The 18627-nt window shown below is 44.5% G+C and overlaps 1 protein-coding gene across 1 annotated transcript in view; it reads left to right on the top strand.

Moving 5' to 3' along the window:
• The first annotated feature begins 5589 nt into the window (after window positions 1-5589).
• jade2 (jade family PHD finger 2) overlaps window positions 5590-18627 on the top strand; it is a 193158-nt gene continuing 180120 nt past the window's right edge. Inside the window, exon 1 of the mRNA XM_078286437.1 lies at window positions 5590-5782. The gene's annotated coding sequence lies outside the window, so the exon portion shown is untranslated. The remainder of the gene's footprint in view (window positions 5783-18627) is intronic.

Below are 18627 nucleotides of genomic sequence, written 5' to 3'. Positions count from 1 at the left end.
AGCTTGTTTGTCAAGAATAACACAATAAAACTTATTTCCATTGCGGTCCTTGATAGCTGCTTTTTTTAATATCATTTTTGGACATTTTTGTCTAGTTGATAGTAGAGAGAGACAGGAAAGATTAGGGGAAAACATGCGACAAAGGTCCCAGATTTGAACCCACTGTGTTTACATATGTGCCTTAACCATTTGCTTTTTGACATGAAACATATTACATTATGTTCCCCTTGCATTAGGGATTCTCAGTGGATTTCAGTTACTTTGTATTTTGCTCCTAAAGATTTTTGTGAGTGTTGAATCCCTTCGCAAAAACCACCACACTGTTGATGTGAAGACATACGCCTCCCAAAAAAACCTGTGTAGTCAACAAGTGTTTACAAATGGACATCAGTTACCTGGATACCTGGTTTATGATGCTGCATGTGTATTTGGATCTAGACCTGGACCAGACAGTATTAACCTTTTTATAGTTTGTTTTAACCTGCTTGGATGCCATATAGGGGTTTGATTTGCCAGGTAGGACAAAACAGTGAATTCTAGAAAGTTTAGAAAATCCCAGGAAAGTCAAAAGAGAGACCACAGATACCAAGACCCTTCGATATCTGTGTAGATTCATTTCAATGTGCAGATAAAACGCTGCACATTGAAATGAAAAACGGTTTTATCTCCTAGTCGAAGTGCTTTAATATCCTTTTGACATTCATCTCCAACCCTGATAACCCAAAGAGAAGAGCTGATTAAACATTTATCTACATAATCACAGTTGAGTATTTGAAAGTCAATTTGAATAAAGGTGCTGAGTGTAGCATTTTTAAACATCAATATATCATCGCAAATTAACTGTGACGCCTTGGTATAATTACCGTAAACAAGTGAGATCATGGTCGAGACGATTGGCCGCCTCTATCTCACACCAGTGCTCGTGTTTCTCAAAATTAAGACCGCATTTCCCATAAACCCTGCCGCTTCTTGTTGTCTTCTTTGCTCAAAGGTTTTCTCTTTTGGATAAACATGTTGGAAGTGATTTTTCCATCTCCTTCCACTATCTGCCATTGCAAGAAACTCTGAAAGCTTTAGCTCCGTTCGCGATGGAAGAACAGCGCCCTCTTCCTGTTTTGTGCCGTAAAGCAATCCAGCAGATTTCTCAAATCCAACATGGTGGCTCACAATGTAAAAATCAGTGTAGAGACTGCCAATCTTCATGCCAATGGTCTTTTGTTTACAATAATTACACTAATGTCTCAATGATTTACTGATGTTAAAATGCTACACATAGCACCTTTAATACTTAACACTATTGGAAATGCCCCGGTGCTGTAAACCCCACCCATCTGCTACACCCAGCAGATAAAACAAACTAAGAGGTTTTATTTTTTTATTTTTTTTTGCAACTACTATTTGACCTAGATCTGTGTGGATCTGCTTCCTAAATAAACGATGAGTGCATGAGCCAGGAAATTGCATTAACGCACATTAAGAACGACCATGGAGAGGGTCACAGGCTGTTTTCTCTGGGGACTCAACCTACCTGCGTTATTTGGGAGGGAGGTGTGTGTGTGTGTGTGTGTGTGTGTGTGTGTGTGCATACTGTGGGATGCTGCTGTTGCATTTGAATGTGTGCCAGAGAAATCCTTCCTCTGTGTCCTTCACCGCCTCATTTCACTTTGTGCAAAACAGCATCTCTCCCTCTCTCTCTCATTCTGTCTCTCTCTCTCTCCCACCCTCTCTCTCTCTCTCTCCCTCTCCCTCTCCCTCTCTCTCTCTCTCTCTCTCTCTCTCTCTCCACCTTCACTGTCTGAGTGACACCTGATATAGCTGATATGAGCATTTGTGCACCTGACATCATGTGTATGGGTGTGTGTGGGCGTGAATAAGTGTGTGTGTGCGTGCCTGCGTGCAATATATTCATGCTTGTTTGTGTGCGTGTGTGTGTGTGTGTGTGTGAGTGTGTTTGAGTGTATGAATGCACGTTTGCCTGTCTGTGTGTTTGTTGCTGGTGGAATTGTCCCATTTGCTCATCTGAACGACCTTAATTTCACCGTGCCTCCTGGCTCTGCGGTGATTTTTCGGGGGAGTCTGTATTGTCCAGACATTTAGCTTGGAGATATGAAAACCTGAGTGAAGATTAATGAGAAACAGGTCAAGTCAAAACAAATCAAGAGTCCAGTATCAATTTAATATCTTAAAGAAAACTAAATATCTAGGACTTTTCAATGCAATATGGTTTTAAAAAACTTGGTAAGAGCATCATGAGTTTGATTTCTATAATCAGTTTCAACTTCAATAAATTCAATCATTCCATACAAATTCAGAAAACAGAATTTAAATTCAGTCGTCTGCTGGAACAAATCTCATCACTTTCAATCTAAGTCATTTACACAAACACAAGATCTCAAGTCAAGACTTTAGAAACCTTTTCAAGTCATCAAAGTACAAGTCAAAGTCAAGTCCCAAGTCACCAGAACCCAAGTCAAGTCAAGTCTCAAGTCTTCTCTTCATGCATCAAGTCAAGTCTCAAGCAGTTAAAATTGTGACTCAAGTCCAAGTCATGTGACTCGAGTCCCCGCCTCTGGAGATGAGGTGTTTTTTGGGGGGAATGAAGGGGGATTTGTCACTGAAAATGGTTAAATTAACTCCTGCTGTTATTATTAAATACAAACGTCAGACTGACAAGAAAGTGTGAAACAGGATAATGTACTTGTGCAGACAGTGGATGGTACTAGATTATAAATTGATTAAGCAACCCCCCCCCTCCCCTCCCCTTACCCTTAAATATAGATTTTAGAGAAAACGTGAGGGAAGATAATTTACTTGCCAGCCATTCCCCTTGATAGCTGTGAACAAATCAATTACTGGATGAGAGATATTAGGGATATTATCACTTACCGATTACAGGCCGACTTGCACTTTGAAGAGGAGCCCCAGCTGCTAATTATTCTGACAGAGGCTGAGAGTGACAATATTAAGACAACAATGATAATGAGGAGGCAACATTACCTTTTCAAACAGACTGAAGGTGGACGACAGAGTGGGTTAGAGGGATCAAAAGTGAATTTAAAGCATAATATACACTCACTCTTCGGTACACCTATCACAAGGGCCAACAACTTGTGTGTTGTTAGATGCCATTCTGCACTCCACTATTGTAAAGAGCTGATATTGGAGCATTTGTGGCCTTTCTGTTAGCTTGACCCAGTCTGACCTCTCTCATTAACAAGCTGTTTTTGCTGACTGGATGTTTTTTCTGTTTTTCTGTGTGTTTCTCTGTAAGCTCTACAGACTGTAGTGTGAAACTCCCAGGAGGGCAGCTGTTTCTGAGATGCTGGAACATCAGCCCATGGTCAAAGCTGCTTACATCATGCATCTCGCCCATTCTGTTTGGTCAAACAAAAAAAAAACTAAACCTCTTCACCCTGTCTGCATGCTTTATATATTGAGTTGCAGCCACATGATTCGCTGTTTGGAGGAGCAGGCTATTTGCATAAAGCAATATGACACTTAGTTTTAACATGGGGGGTTATTTGGCACTTGACCGCCATGAAAACCAGAATATAAACTACTCACCAGGATCGGATGCAGCTGGACGAGTTTGTATTGTTCAGATTTTTATTTCCCATTAATTTGAATGAACCATGAAAATAGACTGAAAACTGACATTTAACACGTTGGTGAACAGATTCAACAACAGATCCTGCTGCTGTGATTTTCAACTGACTGTGGGTCCAACTTTTTAGAATATAATTTCACCGAATAGCATTTTTATTGATAGAAGAGAACATAGTGGAGGGATACCATTTAGGAGAGATAGTTCCTGTTTGGGAGACCGGATCTAGGCCTACTTTTATTTTTAAATACTAATTTTAATGTAATCCAAGAATAGAAATGCAAAATGACGACTGACCAATGACTGCTTTACTGTCTTAAAAGCAGGATCTGTTGTTGAATCTGTTCACAAACTTGTTAAATTTAAGTTTTCAGGATATTTTGATGGCCTCATTCAAACGCTACAAACGCTACAAACTCGTCCCGCTGCATCTAATCTTGGTGATTAGTTTATATTCTGGTTTTCATGGTGGTCAAATGCCGAATAACCCCCATGTTAAAACTAAGTGGAATATTGCTTGGTGTACCTAATAAAGTGGCCGGTGAGTGTACAGTTGGATATGACTTTGGGCAAAATGACCCATCTAAATTGCTCTAACAAGTTTGAACCATGAATATTATAAATGCTACATCAATCAACACCTCAGAAATTGTGAGAAATAAGTGGTAGTTATGGGCTATATTAAAGGCTGTAATTTAAATATCTTTAAATACGGTCTATGTAATTTACCTTTCAACATGAGCTGAAGTTTTAGTTTGACACTGATTTTCAAAATAGCCTGAACAGACTTGGCAGCCATCATCTGTTCATACAGTTGCCTTGTCTGTAGATTTGCACCAACCACAATAGCAAAGGGTAAACCCACCTAAACTCAATTTAACCACTTTTTTTTTTTGTGTGCAATAGAGTTTAATTCACTTTTTTTTTTAGGCTGACATATGTGAGATTTAGAGCATCACACCTCATAGGAAGTTGATGTAAGCTAGAGGATAGGAGGAAAAAAATAACCAAATCAAATTTTTTTTTTTTTTAAATCTAATTGATTTGTGTTCAAACTGCTGCTTGTTTGCCTCGTGATGATCATCTACCGGAGGTCAATGAGTTGATCCTCCCTTTTATTCCCCACTTCACCCCTCTGCCTGTGCTCGTGGGAGGAGTGACAGGTGAAGCTTCAGTCCCCGTCCTCTCCTCTCCGAGGCGCCGTCATCTTGCATTTCTAAAGAGTAGGAAGTGCAGCTTGCGGTAACACTGAATTGAAAGTACGCCATAAATATGGCGCCAAAAGAGTTTTCAAGCTGATGATATGAGCTGATTTTTCTGGAGGTTTTTTTATTTTTTGGGGGAGGGGGGAAGGTTGCAAGACAAGACCCGCCTGTGCGTTTGTGCAGAGCGGCGTGCACGACCGGGCAAAGAGGAGGGGAGCGAGCGAGGAGCAAGTGAAGCGACTTGGAGAGAAGCCGAGGAGAGGAGAAGAGAAGAGAGAGAGAGAGAGCAGAGCTGAGCTGAGCTGCATGTTGGTTTATTTTTTAAGGAGGGACGTTGCGAAACTGGCTTGCAATCTTTTATGACTCATCATTTGGAAATAAAGCATCCCGGGTTTTTTTTTTGTACCCCCCTCCTCCTCTACCGCTGGCACCGGAGAGGAAAACACAGTCGGGTTTGACACCACGTTTGGGGCAGCTTTTGCAAAATGCGACATGCTTTTCTGAGCGTTATGTTGTGCGCACCTCGCAGCCTGCTACGCTGGAAGCGGCAGCAGCAGCAGCAGCAGCAGCAGCAGTGTTGTTGTTGACTTGCACGGCTGCAGCCGGAGGAATCCAGTCCGGCTGCCACTTCTGCCTTTTATTTTGATTTTTCGGACTCGGTCGTCTTTGCGGAGCTGACGCGCTGTCAACACACACCGCGACGGGAAGGGAAGGGAAGGGAAGGGAAGGGACGCGAGGGGAGGTGAAGGGACGGTCCTGTCACCCAACGTGGATCCGGAGTCGGGGGCTGTTTTAGCAGCAGTGCTAGCAGCTCAGCCGGGGCACTGACTGGGCAGATTGAACTAGTAAGAGCTAAACCTCCTCCAGTAAAAAACTACATGTGCCTGGCTCCCAATGATCTCCTAATCTGTGGGAATCACCCGCCGTCCAGGACTGAGGACGTCTCTCCACCCCGAAGCTGACTGCGATCAAGGTAAAATAAATAAATAAATAAATAAAAAAAACAAGGAATAGAAATTTTTAAAAAGGTGGGACTGTTGCAGGACAGCAGAAGTCCAGTTTGCTGCTAGTGCTATCGGTGCTAGGCTAGCAGAAGGGCAGCCGCTGTACGCACTTTTGCAGCGGGCTTGTCAGTCAGCAGAGGCGGCAGGAGCGCGCTAGCCTGGCCGGTGCATGTGGGTCAAAGAGGGGGGAAAAGGGAAAAGGGGGAAACAAGACGAATACAGCGGTACATAACCACATCCTATGCACGCAGAGGGGTGAAATATTACCGGGTAAAGTTGGCATGTTGGGCTGCAAACGCAACGTGGATGGTGGGGAATAGTGTAAGTGCAGTGTAGTTGGAGTATCCAAATGTGGGTATTTATTTGTTTTTTTTTGCGTAATTGCATCAAATAGGGCTCATTTGCAACAGTAAGAGCAGGAATGCACGTTGTAACTGCAGGCGAATGTACTGGAACACACACACACACACACACACACACACACATACAGTATTATATAAATATATATATATATATATGTGGGGACAGGGGATATCAGATGGAAGCAATAGCCGTGAAGTTGTGTGATGAACAAGTTAGTGGTGAACAGCAGGTTTGGATGCAGTTCAGTCTGCAGGTCGGTGTCGCTGAGAGCCGGCGCTCCCTCGAGGGTTTGCAGGTTTCTTCAAGGAAACAGGGGAGCAGTGCTTGATAGGAAGGCTGAGCACGCACACACACACACACACACACACACACACACACATCAAGGAATTAGAGCAACTCTTCTGCCTCCTTCCTCTCTCCTCTCTGTCTCTCTCCTCCTCCTCCTCTCCTCCTTGCTGTGCAGATCTAGCTGGCTGTAGAGGCAGGAAGGGGGGAGTGGCTGTTGTTTACCTCCTCAAAGTCTCAGCACTATCTTATGTTTCTGGGCGGGACTATCATGGCCGCTGCATCCTCACCTTCACATTTACCCCCCCCCCCCCCAAAAAAAAACAACCAAAACCCTAGGTTTTGACATGCGGATGCTGAAGCCGGGAGTCAGATTTGAGGAGGATTAATGGAGTGGAACTGGGGCAGGAGCCTCGTGTGTGTGTGTGTCTGTGTGTGTGTGTGTGTGTGATTTCCGTCCGCGTGCGTTGTGGCCACCTACTCTTCCTAATTGCCTGGAGAAACTCTGAAGAATATTATTTCAGCCGATTAGTGCCGATCATTAGAGGACTGAGCGATTTATCCCGATTTTCTTGATGGCACATATGAGGCTGAACTGGCTCCAGCCTTGAATCAATTAAGCCGGAATCGTCTGGGGACTTGTTAAATGTTCCCAGTTGTGACAGCTAACCCCCCCGCCCCCCCCCCCCCCCCCCCACCATCTCACACACACACTTACACACTTCTCTCGCACGCACACACACACCCACCCACCCATCTATGTGCATGCATACACGTACCGAAACCCTCGGTGTGTGTGTGTCGCTTACTTTACACACACACATTCACGCAGCGTGGCCGTCTCTCTCTTGTTCAAACTCTCTCACACACACATATACACTCACTCTCTCTCTCTCTCTCTCTCTCTCTCTTGCTCTGTCACTCACTCACACACACACACACACACACACACACACACACACACACACAACCAACCCTCCTCCCGCTGGGTATGAAACCGGAGATGAGTCATGGTGTGTGGGGGCATAACAGCTCTCTCTCTCTCTCTCTCTCTCTCTCTCTCTCTCTCTCTCTCTCTCTCTCTCTCTCTCTCTCTCTCTCTCTCTCTCTCTCTCTCTCTCTCTCTCCCTCCTCCCTGGAGGCTCGCCTCTCTCGCCTGGAGACAGTGGTTGTTTACAAGGCAAGTGAACAGGGATGAGAGCCGTTTCATTTTGCTATCGACGTCAATATCCATCCATCCCTCCATCTCTGCCTCCCTCTATCCGTCCATCTAGTGATCCCTCCCTCCCTCCTCCCTCAGTTCTGCTATCCGACTCTCTTCCTCTCTGTTTACCCATCCATCTCTCTCTCTCTCACCCACCCTCCCTCCCTCCCTTCCATCCATCCACCTTTCCATTCCTCTCCATCCCTCCATCTTTCCCTCCATCCCCTCCATCATCTGACCAACTGGATTTTACGGCTTTTACTGCGAGTAGCATGTGATCTCTCGTGGCCCTGAGGAATGTGTGTGTGTGTGTGTATGAATGCACATGTATGAACTGTATGTGTACATGCGTGTGAACACCCCCACGCTCACTGTACGGTGAGTCATGTGAAACTCAGAGTCGGGGGTGAGAGCACATGTGTACATACGCACACGTGTGTGAGCGGGTGGGTGGCGGCGTAGCGGCACAGCCTACGCGCGCGCGTGTGTGTGTTGCGTTAAGCGCTCGGCTCCGATTGGCTGGAAAAGGGGGTAAGCACCCCCACGTGGTGCGTAGTATCGCATTAGCAGCTCCGTAGTGGGAGGGGGGGAGGAGGAAGAGGAGGAGGAGGAGGAGGGAGGGAGGGGGGTTAGATGTTCATGAATGGATCGGCTGTACGTCACTCATACTGTACACACACTGTACACACACACACACACACACACCATCACACGTGTGCACATACATGCTTTTGCGTACATAGCTAAGGGAGGTTTACGGGGCAAATGTGTGTGTGTGTGAAACAGAAATACTTGTCAGATGAGAAGGAGAGCGTCCAACTGAGCTTGAGTGTGCGTGTGTGTTTGAGTGTGTGTGTGTGTGTGTGTGTGTGTCTCGCTGCCTGGAGGCGTGTTGGCTAGCTGTCATGTCACCAGCTCTCTGCTGCGCTCTGCTCTGCTTACTAACTAACTAACCAGCATGCCAGCCACAAGGGCATTACTACTAGCTGAGGAGGATTTGTGTGTGTGTGTGTGTGTGTGTGTACTTGCTTGCTGGTGTGTAGTTCCATATGTGCTGTAATTTGTGTGTGTGTGTGTGTTCATTTGTTTGTGTTTTGTTCAGAGTATGGGAGATATTTCTGGTGTGTCTGTGTGCGGTTTTTGTCATTTCTTACGCAGCAAGTTTTTCATAATAAAGCTTGTAATGTAGAACAGAACAGTGTGGTGGATTGAACGCTGTAGGCATGTTTTTATGCATGAGTGTGTGTGTGTGTGTGTGTGTGTGTGTGTGTGTGTGTGTTTTTGCACGTCAGTGTTTGCTCTCAGAAGATGACCCTGCTGTGGCCTGAGAACCTCATTAGCGGGGTCTAATGCGTGTGTGTGTGCGTGTGCGCGTGCGTGCGTGTGCTATCATGCTGTTCAGTAGGCAGCTGATGACGTCAGTGTTCAAGGGGAGAGGGAGTATTTTAATTTTTTTTTTATTATTTTTTTTTTACAGCGCCACCGTGACTCACCCCTTGTTAGTGAAGGATAATTGCAAAGTATGCACGCGCACACACACACACACACACACACACACACACACACACATGCACACACCACTGGTGAGGAAAGGAAATGGAACACGTATTTCAAAAAAGATTTTGCTGGAATAATTGGAATGTGCTTCATTACTCCTGCAAAAACTTTCCCTCGCTGACGGAGGAAGAGCAGTGGATAAAATTAATGATTCATCTTTTTTTTTTTTTAGTCATAGTGCACGCCTAAGTCTGCTGTTATCACAAGGTTGACGCTGATGCGTATTGGTATTGGTATCGGCAATATATAAGTGGGAAAATATTGGGTATCGGTATCGGCCTCAAAAAAAATATATATATCGGTGCATCCCTAGTTGAAACTTTACCTATGAGTGTGCGGCAAAACTTTTTACAAATCCTCTAGGACTGCAGAATTATCCGTGTATAATCTTATGTTGTGATTTTAGCTTTTGCAATTGATAATCATAGAATAGATAGATAGATCATATCAAAATGTCTTTTATTTTGTTTTATTCCTTTTAGAATGTCCACTGCAGTAAGTACGTCAAGATGTTGACGATGCAAAAAGCACCGTAAACATTTTTTTTCCCTCAATCGAGACCCGTGATAAACAGATCTGACCTCATCACATTATCTAGCTGAATAATCAGGATCATCATCTTTAAGAGTCATCATGCAGCCCTGGTATCAGTGTTATCTGCCTGTAATAAAGCAATAGAGCAATGACAGTGCTGGACTACTTTCAGTTTCGGCCACTTTCAGTTACACATTTGTGTAGACTTTGTTCAGATCCCAGGTCAGGCCATGCGGTTGGAGCTCAGTCTGGAGCTCAGTACAGTAGACTCTGAGTGGGTACAAGGCTCAGCCATGATGCCAGCCTTTTCACTCTTTTTCACTCTTTTTCACTCTTTTTGCCTTTGTGTTAGAGAGACTGTCATGTCAAACTGCATGTCAAATTGGAGCAGGTTAAAGGTGAATTCACACAGCTCAACTTTTCTGTAGAAAAGACGTTTCCTCAACTGCATTTTGTGCTGATGAATTTGAAATAGCGGGTCGTGCAACATGCACTTTGTCTTCTTGATGAGCAGCAGCTGTCAGAAAACACTACTTGTCACTTGTCACACACTTGCTCCATGTGCTACTGACTCTTTATCATCAGAGTAACAACTACTACCAACTCTTTCACTGGTACGTTCTCCATTTTCATTCTGCTTGCTGGTGTTGTAAACCGCCACCTGCCTACGTACTGTGAAACCCCGCCTCTTCTTCCTTGCGATTGGTCGGCTCACAGAAAAAGCAGTCACAGTTGGATAGTCTCTTCTGAGATGTTGAAGTGTTCTTGTTTTTTCCAAAGCTTTTCCCTTTTCCCTCCACCTTGCTGCCGCTCCCTTTTTTAACTTTGATGTAAATAAAGGCGCTGGTGGTTTGAAAAAGCAGAAGAGTGTGAACGCCCTAATACCGCCTCGCGTGACAGAAGACCTTTTCCAAATCGTAAGGGTCTACTCTTCAATTTGGCAAACATCCAATCCACCAAGCAGCACTTGTTTCAGTAAAATGTCACCTTTTAAAGTTGTTTCTCTACTGCCCCCCTACTGGGGTATTAATGGAAGAAGATAACAGCCAAAACAGTTACTTCACATCCCTATAAACTTTGAAACTTGAATTTGTTCATGATCTGCTTTGCATTTAAGTTCAGGGGGCAGGACTTCTCATGTGTCTGATTATAGTATAATGTAGTGAAATGTTCACTAAAACAGACAAAATAAGGTAATATATGGGAATACATGGGAACTCAGTACTGTCCTTTCAAGCGTGACCAAATTTTTCAGACCAAATAATGGATTACAGATCCCACCCCCGATAACTTGAACATGAAAATCAATAGGACTATAAAAGGATTACATCCAATGCAAATATTGACTTTTTGCTGTTGAGAGTTCCTCTCTTATGCATTTCTTTATCTGCTGAGATTCTGACGGGTTTTGAAGCTGCAGTGGAAAAAATAAAAAATCAGTAGCCATACTTCGCTTAGCGTTCCAGCTTTTTGTGGGTTTGCGATGCGAGGATGACGCAACATCTGCACCATGGTTGTTAGCAAAATATTTCTTCAAAAAGTCAGTAACACGTTAAAATACGTAATAACATCATCATGCCATTTCTACTTAATTCACCCATTTTAAGAACAGAATGCTAGGCGATCGAAAATCCAAAAATCCTGTTCATTTTTGCCATAAGTGAAAAAAAATTGGATCCGGATAGAATGACAGCAACATTTGAGAGGACTCTTGCCCCGGGAAGGGAGGAGTGCTTGTCCCATATACAGTATATGTTATTATATAACAGTGTAAGCTCGGGGGCAAATGTTGTTTTGGAGCCACATCCATAAAATGTTATTTAGATAGTTTTTCATCATAAATGTTGGACCATTCTCTGTAATCTCGCTTCTTTAAGGGGAAAAACAAAGCCAAAACAGAAGCTGGAGGCTGTGAGGGAAGCAGGACAGTGATGGACAGGCTGACAGATGCTGCCTGAGCTCCTGGTGGGACGGGTTCAGATGGGGGTGGGGGGGTGGGGAGTGGGGGTGGAGAAAGAGAGGAGAGAAAGGGGCTTTGTGTGAAACTGTTTGCTGTTTGTACATCATGAAGACCGCGATGGAAGAGATTTCATTAATGCTTCATTTATATTTAGAGTCATCAAATCATTCAGAATCAATAAAAGGCGACAGGAGAGCTGCTGAGGTTTGGAGGGACGGCTGTTAGTTTTACTTTTCTCGTGTTTTAACAATATGGTGATGATGTGCTGATTTTGGGATATCGTGACACACAATTCTGCTGTCTAAACTGATGATAACAAGCAAATTTTACTCAAAAAACACAGACAAAATGAGCATTAACTTGATTATTTAACGTGATTTTGCATACGTGCAGCTGAGTTCAAGACCTGGTCAGGAAAGCAGCATCAAGACAGAGTTTGCAGATGAACAATAAATCTGAAATAATGCAGTTTGAAATCCCATGATCAGCAAAGGTAGAAGAAGAGGGGAGGTATGGAAGGAAAAAAAAGGAGGGGATGGAGGAGGAGATGGTGGGAGGGGGGGGGAAGATATGTGAAGAGAGAGAGGGGAGGAGAGGTGAAGAGGTGGATGGAGGAGGAGATGGTGGGGAGGGGGGGGGTTGGAAAGATGGGAGAGAGAGAGAGAGGGAAGATATGTGAAGAGAGAGAGGGGAGGAGAGGTGTTGAGGGAGGATGGGAGGAGAGGTGAAGAGGTGGAGGGAGGAGGAGAAAGGCAGCGAAGAGGACGAGGGGAGGTGAAGACTTTGGAGGGAGGATAAAAGATGACAGGAGAGGTGGAGGAGCGAGGGAGAGAGGGAGGGAGGGAGGGAGGGTAAGATGGATAAACGGGGAGATGGCAGGGGTCAGCGGGAGTGAAGGGCAGTCCCTCCATCCTCCACTGCTCCGTCCTTTCATCCCTCCTTCACTCCCTTCCAGGGGCTAATGAACTCCTGATGGGAGCGGAGACGGGAGCGATGGATCAGTCTCTTCTCTCTCTCTCTCTCCCTCTCTCTCTCTCTCTCTCAGTCTTTCTCTGTTTTTCTCTCTCTCTCCTCCCACCTGTCCTCTCTCTCCCTCTCTCCCTGGGTTTTTGGCAGAGCTTCAGCCTATCTGGCTCCGACTCGCCTCCTTCATTGTTTGTCAGCAGATTTCAAGAGACGGAGCGAGAGGCTTAGTTAGAAAATTATTTGGACCTCAGCCTCCTCCTCTCTCTCTCTCTCTCTCTCCCTCTCCCTCTCCCTCTCCCTCTCTCCCTCTCTCTCTCCTCTTCCTGCTCCCATAATGCAGCGGCAGCAGCAGGAGCGGTGGCAGCGTCAATAAATATTGTGTTAATGTTCTGGTGGCTGGAGCCAGCAAGGTGATAAAGGAAATCTATTTGATTTCTGTGGCTCGTTTGTTTGGCCCGACGCCTCTCCGCTTGGTGTGTGTGTGTGTGTGTGTGTGTGTGTGTGTGTGGGGGGGGGGGGGGGCAGGACTGAGGGCACAGAGTTTATTCTTTCCTTCCTTCCTTCTGTTGTTGGTTCCTTCCCTTATTTGTTCATTCCTTCGCTGAGTCGTTCATTAGGTAGTAGGGATGGGTCATGATTTTCGAATTTTCGAATAGTCATTAAATTATAAAAAATCGAATAGTTTATGCGACTATCATCTTGTCTTAAAAAGTGTATTTTCCCTTGTTTTTACCGGCGCCTCTATCGGGGCTAATCGGACTAGGTAGCTGGCTTAGCTAGCTAGCTCTATGCTAACGTCCGCCTATATAGCTTGCTAGTAGTAAATAGCTATGGCTTGATTAGCCCCGAACCGGTCCTTCTCTCGTTTTAACGCTCTCGGTTCGGGGCTAATCAAGCCATAGCTATTTAGCCGGACTAGGTAGCTGGCTTAGCTAGCTACCTATCTTCGAAGAATGGTCGAATAGTTCCCAGTGAATATCGAATAGTATTTTTGCTTGAAATGCCCATCCCTATTAGGTAGTTTGTTCCTTCTTTCCTTCCTTCCTTCTTTTCTCCCCCTCCTTCCTTTCATTCCTTCCTTTCTCCCTCCCTTCTTTCCTTTTTTCCTTCCTTCCTTCCTTCCTTTCCTTATGTACTTGGCACTGCTTGATGTTCGTACCTGCTGTTTCTGGTTGATGTCGCTTTCTAAGAAACATTTAATGCTATCAGATTCAGATTCATTCTTTATTGTCCTCTATAGAGGAAATTTGCTTTCACAGTCTGTACACAATCAAACACTCAAAACAAGTAACGCTCAAAACAGGGTGTAAACAAACAAGAACATCACAACACAAGTCTGTTACAGTGTGCCCAGGCTATTTAAGGCACTGATTGCTGAGGGCACAAAACTCCTCCCAAAGCGTGTTTTTTTTGCAGAGTAGTTGTCTGTATCTGCGGCCAGAGGGGAGGAGGGTGAAGCGTGGGTTGAGGGGGGGGCAGGGGTCGTGTGCTACGGTCAGTGCTCTGCGAGTGGCGGCAGTGTCAATGAGGGCTGGCAGGTTGGGAGTGGGGAGGCCAAATATTTTAGAAGATATGTTAGTGATTTTCAGGAGCTTGTTTCTATTGGTGAGAGTGAGCATGGTGAAATAGCAGGTGGCGCAGTACAGGAGGATGGGTTCAATAATACTTCGGTACAGAAGGAGCAGGAGGTGGGGTTTGACTGAGAGAGCCCTAAGTTTGCGGATGGCAGAGAGTCTTTGTTGGCAGCGTTTATGGATGTGTGTGATGTGGTGATCAAAGCTCAGTTTATTGTCCAGGATGATGCCGAGGTACTTAAAGCTCTTCACCATCTCCACTGGCTGGCCGTTGATGGAAGTGGGGCAATGAGGGGTGGTGAGTTTATTGCGGGTGTCAAAGATGAGCTCCTTCGTCTTGGTGACGTTGAGGAGGAGGTGGCTGTCTGTGCACCACTGGGTGAAGTGGGCAACAGACTGTTGGTAGGCTGTGACTGAGTCCCTGTCTGTGAGGAGGGCGAGTATGGCTGTGTCATCAGAATATTTAAAGTATTTTGTGATGGGGGAGGGGCTAAGACAGTCATTGGTGTAGAGTGTGTATAGAAAGGGACTCAGAACACAGCCTTCAGGGGCTCCAGTGTTGACGGTGACGATGGGGGATGTAGTGGTACCCACCCTGACTGCCTGGGGTCTGTCACTGAGGAAACTGGGAATCCAACGGATGAGCAGAGGTGGAACATGGAGATGATGGAGTTTGCTGATCATCAGATGCCGCTGAATGGTATTAAAGGCGGAGCTAAAATCTATGAAGAGGACCCTGGCATAGTGGCCAGGGGAGTCCAGGTGTTGGAGGAGGGTGTGAAGGAGGCATGCCACCGCATCCTCTGTCCCACTTTTGGCCTTGTAAGCGAACTGGTAGGAATCCAGCTGTGGGCTAACAACTGGGAGGATGGTATTCAGTACCAGTTTCTCTAAGCATTTTGCAATGATGGAGGTGAGCGCTATTGGTCTGTAGTGATTCAGTTCAGAGGGGGCGGGGTTTCTTGGGGACAGGAATGATGGTCGATGTTTTCCAGAGGGTGGGGACGGTTGTAGTCTGGAGCAACTCACTGAAGATAGAATGGAGAACAGGGGAGCGCTCCAAGGCACAGCTCTTGAGCAGCCTTCCTGTGATCCCATCTGGGCCGGGGGCCTTGCTAGCTTTGCACCTCATGAGCTGATGTGATGGTAACCAACCCATTTGTTATTAGCTTTATGTTGAATTTGCTTCACAAAACTACCAGCTTGAAAGTAGCGACAAAACTAGTGACGTGGAAGTCTAATATTTAGCAAACGTTGCAGTAGCAAGTTAGCTAATGCTAGCTTTATTAGCTTATAATAAAATGAGAGACTTTAGCCTTAACAAAGATGGAAATTCAGCGCATGCTAAATACAATTAAGTCAAAATATAACCTACTTGGATTGATGCATGCACATGACTGAAAATTGGCTAAAACAACTGCTGTTTCTGTTCAGTGATGGGCAGCCATTATCTGAATGGAGGTATAAAACATTTCAAAAGTTATCAAAAAGCAGCATGTGTTTCCTATGTGTTTCCTCTGCTTAAAGGAGGGGTATCATTTGCTTTTTCAGCAATTTTATATAATTACCTGGTGTCTATAAAATACATCTGTGAAGTTTTTTTCAGTAAAAATCGTTTAGTTATAGCTTTAGCTATTCACTTCCCAGTGTTTGTTTCCCACCTACAAGAAAACAGGTCGTTTTACATAAGCAGCTTCTTATGCTAATGAGCTACTGCTCTGATTGGCTGGCCATTCTGGAAGGCCCGCCCTCCTCTTAGTGCTGATTGGTCGATTTCAGACAGTCCAGTGTCTACATAGAAACTGGAGCAAAATCTGACTGGCCTGTACAAGGGGGCGTGTTTTATAGTTAGTGACTGTGGGGAAACGGCATAGTAACATGATTCAATTTTTTTACTGTGATTACTTCACACCTCCAAGTACCAAAATCACCAGAAATACTAAGAATTGGCACATCCTAGGATACCCCCCCTTTAAATTAACAGCCTGTGGGGAAAAATCGTCTCTAACGTCCTTCGGTTCTCCTTAGGGACCTAGCTTGTTAGCATCGTTAGCGTTCCCCATCGAAAACCAGGCTACAGCTAGCGGGGAGCGTTTCTCTTTCCTTTTTCTTTACTTTACACTTCACTTAAGGTAGCTTTGCTCCTCTGAGAGCAATACGGGGGAAACTAATTCACTTTGCAGAGACACAGTCTTCTGTGTGTGACATGAAAAGCGAGCTTCCCTCCATCCAGCGGATCCCCACGGCGTGTTCAGCGGGGGGCCCCAGGGAGCGGGCTGATGGGAACCGTGATGGTGATATCAGCATCACAGAGTGACTCATCACTGCTCTTAAGTGGCCCTGGGCCTTCCAGTCAGTCAGGAGATCTCTGAGTGTGTGTGTGTGTGTGTGTGTGTGTGTGTGTGTGTGTGTTATTGAACGAGGTCGTGAGCACAGAATTATAGGCTGTGGCTGAACAGTGGAGCGTAAATATACACTGACTGTAGAAAATATTAGGGGCTTTTACTGTTTTCTTGAAGGAGCTACGCTGATGAGGTGAATCCAAGTAAAAGCCATTATCCCTTATTGATTTCCCTTATTAAATCTAAACCAATCACACAGGAGGAGATGTAGATAAAGAGAAGCAGATGAGTAAGATCCAGATCTGAGATGCGGATTGGGGCTGCAACTCAATATCATGAAGATGTCCCTCATAGGGCTGAAACGATTCCTCGAGAAACTCGAGTAACTCGATTACTAAAAATCATCGATGCAAATTCTTTGCATCGAAGCTTCGTTTAATCCATATAACTATATACACGCTCAGTGTTTCGCACGGATGATTATTACTGTTGCACAACGCGCTGGAGAAAGAGAGAGAAAATAGCGAGGGGCGAAGAGAAGAGACAGGCCAGAGAAAACGACAGAAAGTGTCCAAAGTTTCGGATCCAGTGTTGCCAACTTGGCGACTTTGTCGCTAGACTTAGCGACTTTTCAGACCCCCCTGGCGACTTTATTTCTCAAAAGCGACTAGCGACGAATCTTTTTCTGACCATGGGAAGCAATGTTAATGTGTTGAATCCCAAAGCATTTGGCAATAAATTGGTTCGGCTGATGCCGGTTTTCTCTACTTGCTTGTCTAATCCAGAGAGGTCTGACGGTCACAGCGCTTCCCACACACAGCGTAGCTCCTTCCCTCCGCTGAGAGCAGGGAGTGTAGGATAGGGTCCACTTGTAATTGCTACCGGCGTACGCCGAAACTGGCCCGGGTGGGCGGAGTCAGCACTTAATATTAAAACGGGATGAGATGAAGGCTAGTAAAGAATGCACGTTAATTATGGCAATATGTAATGGCTAGTTAAGAACGTAAATCAATATGGTGGCTAGTTATGATGTCCCTAAGTTAGCTAAGTTTTGCTCAAGAAAATAACCACAGAAAATAAAATGCTGCAGTCAATTTGTGAAAGCCTGAGCTTCATTCATGTTATTATTATGATAGTCACACACACACACACACACACACACACACACACACACACACACACACCTACTCCCCTCACAGTGATGCATAAAATACCCCAGAAAGCAAAATATCAGGTGGTGTAAGTAGCAATTGGAGCCTAAAATGCACCAGTCCAATACAGCAGGTATATTCAGTTTAGTTTGAATGCAGTGAGTAGGGTCAGCAGGTGTAGGGCAACCCTTCAACATAGCAAATAAATGTACATTAGCCAGTCTTATGAACTTGTATGATATTTAGGCCTAGTAATAAATATCAATAATAATTATTATTTCACCTCGTTTTCAGTAAATCACAGTGTCGTATGGACAGCTTCGTGCGGACAGCTTTTCTCTTTTGTATATTTACTATTGCTCTTTAATAAAGCAAAAGTATTTCTTATCCGATTACTCGATTAATCGATGGAATAATCGGTAGAATACTCGATTACTAAAATAATCGATAGCTGCAGCCCTAGTCCCTCATATTCTTTCCATTCTGTGTATATCGGCTCCTTATCTTTGTACTTACATTTTAAGTAGCTAACATTTATGTCACAGTTTCGGTTTCGGTCAACTGGGTTTATAACTAGATAGTATCACAGTTCAAGCTTCTTATATATATATATATATATATATATATATATATATATATATATATATATATATATATATATATATATATATATATATATGTATATATAGGAAGCAGAGGTCAACATCACATTTAATGTAATTCTCAGACTCCCAGCATAAATCACAAATGCTTTTCAAATGGTTTCAAGTGAGACTTAGTTTGATTGTAAATGAAGCGGTGCCTTGCTGTTGAATCAAGTGGATTATTTTTATACCAAATTATTGGATTGCAGCATCTATAGGATTCAATTAGAGCTG

Source organism: Centroberyx gerrardi, chromosome 11 (assembly GCF_048128805.1).
Source record: "Centroberyx gerrardi isolate f3 chromosome 11, fCenGer3.hap1.cur.20231027, whole genome shotgun sequence".
In the NCBI taxonomy this organism is placed as follows: domain Eukaryota; kingdom Metazoa; phylum Chordata; class Actinopteri; order Beryciformes; family Berycidae; genus Centroberyx; species Centroberyx gerrardi.
This window is presented reverse-complemented; position numbering and strand designations above follow the sequence as displayed.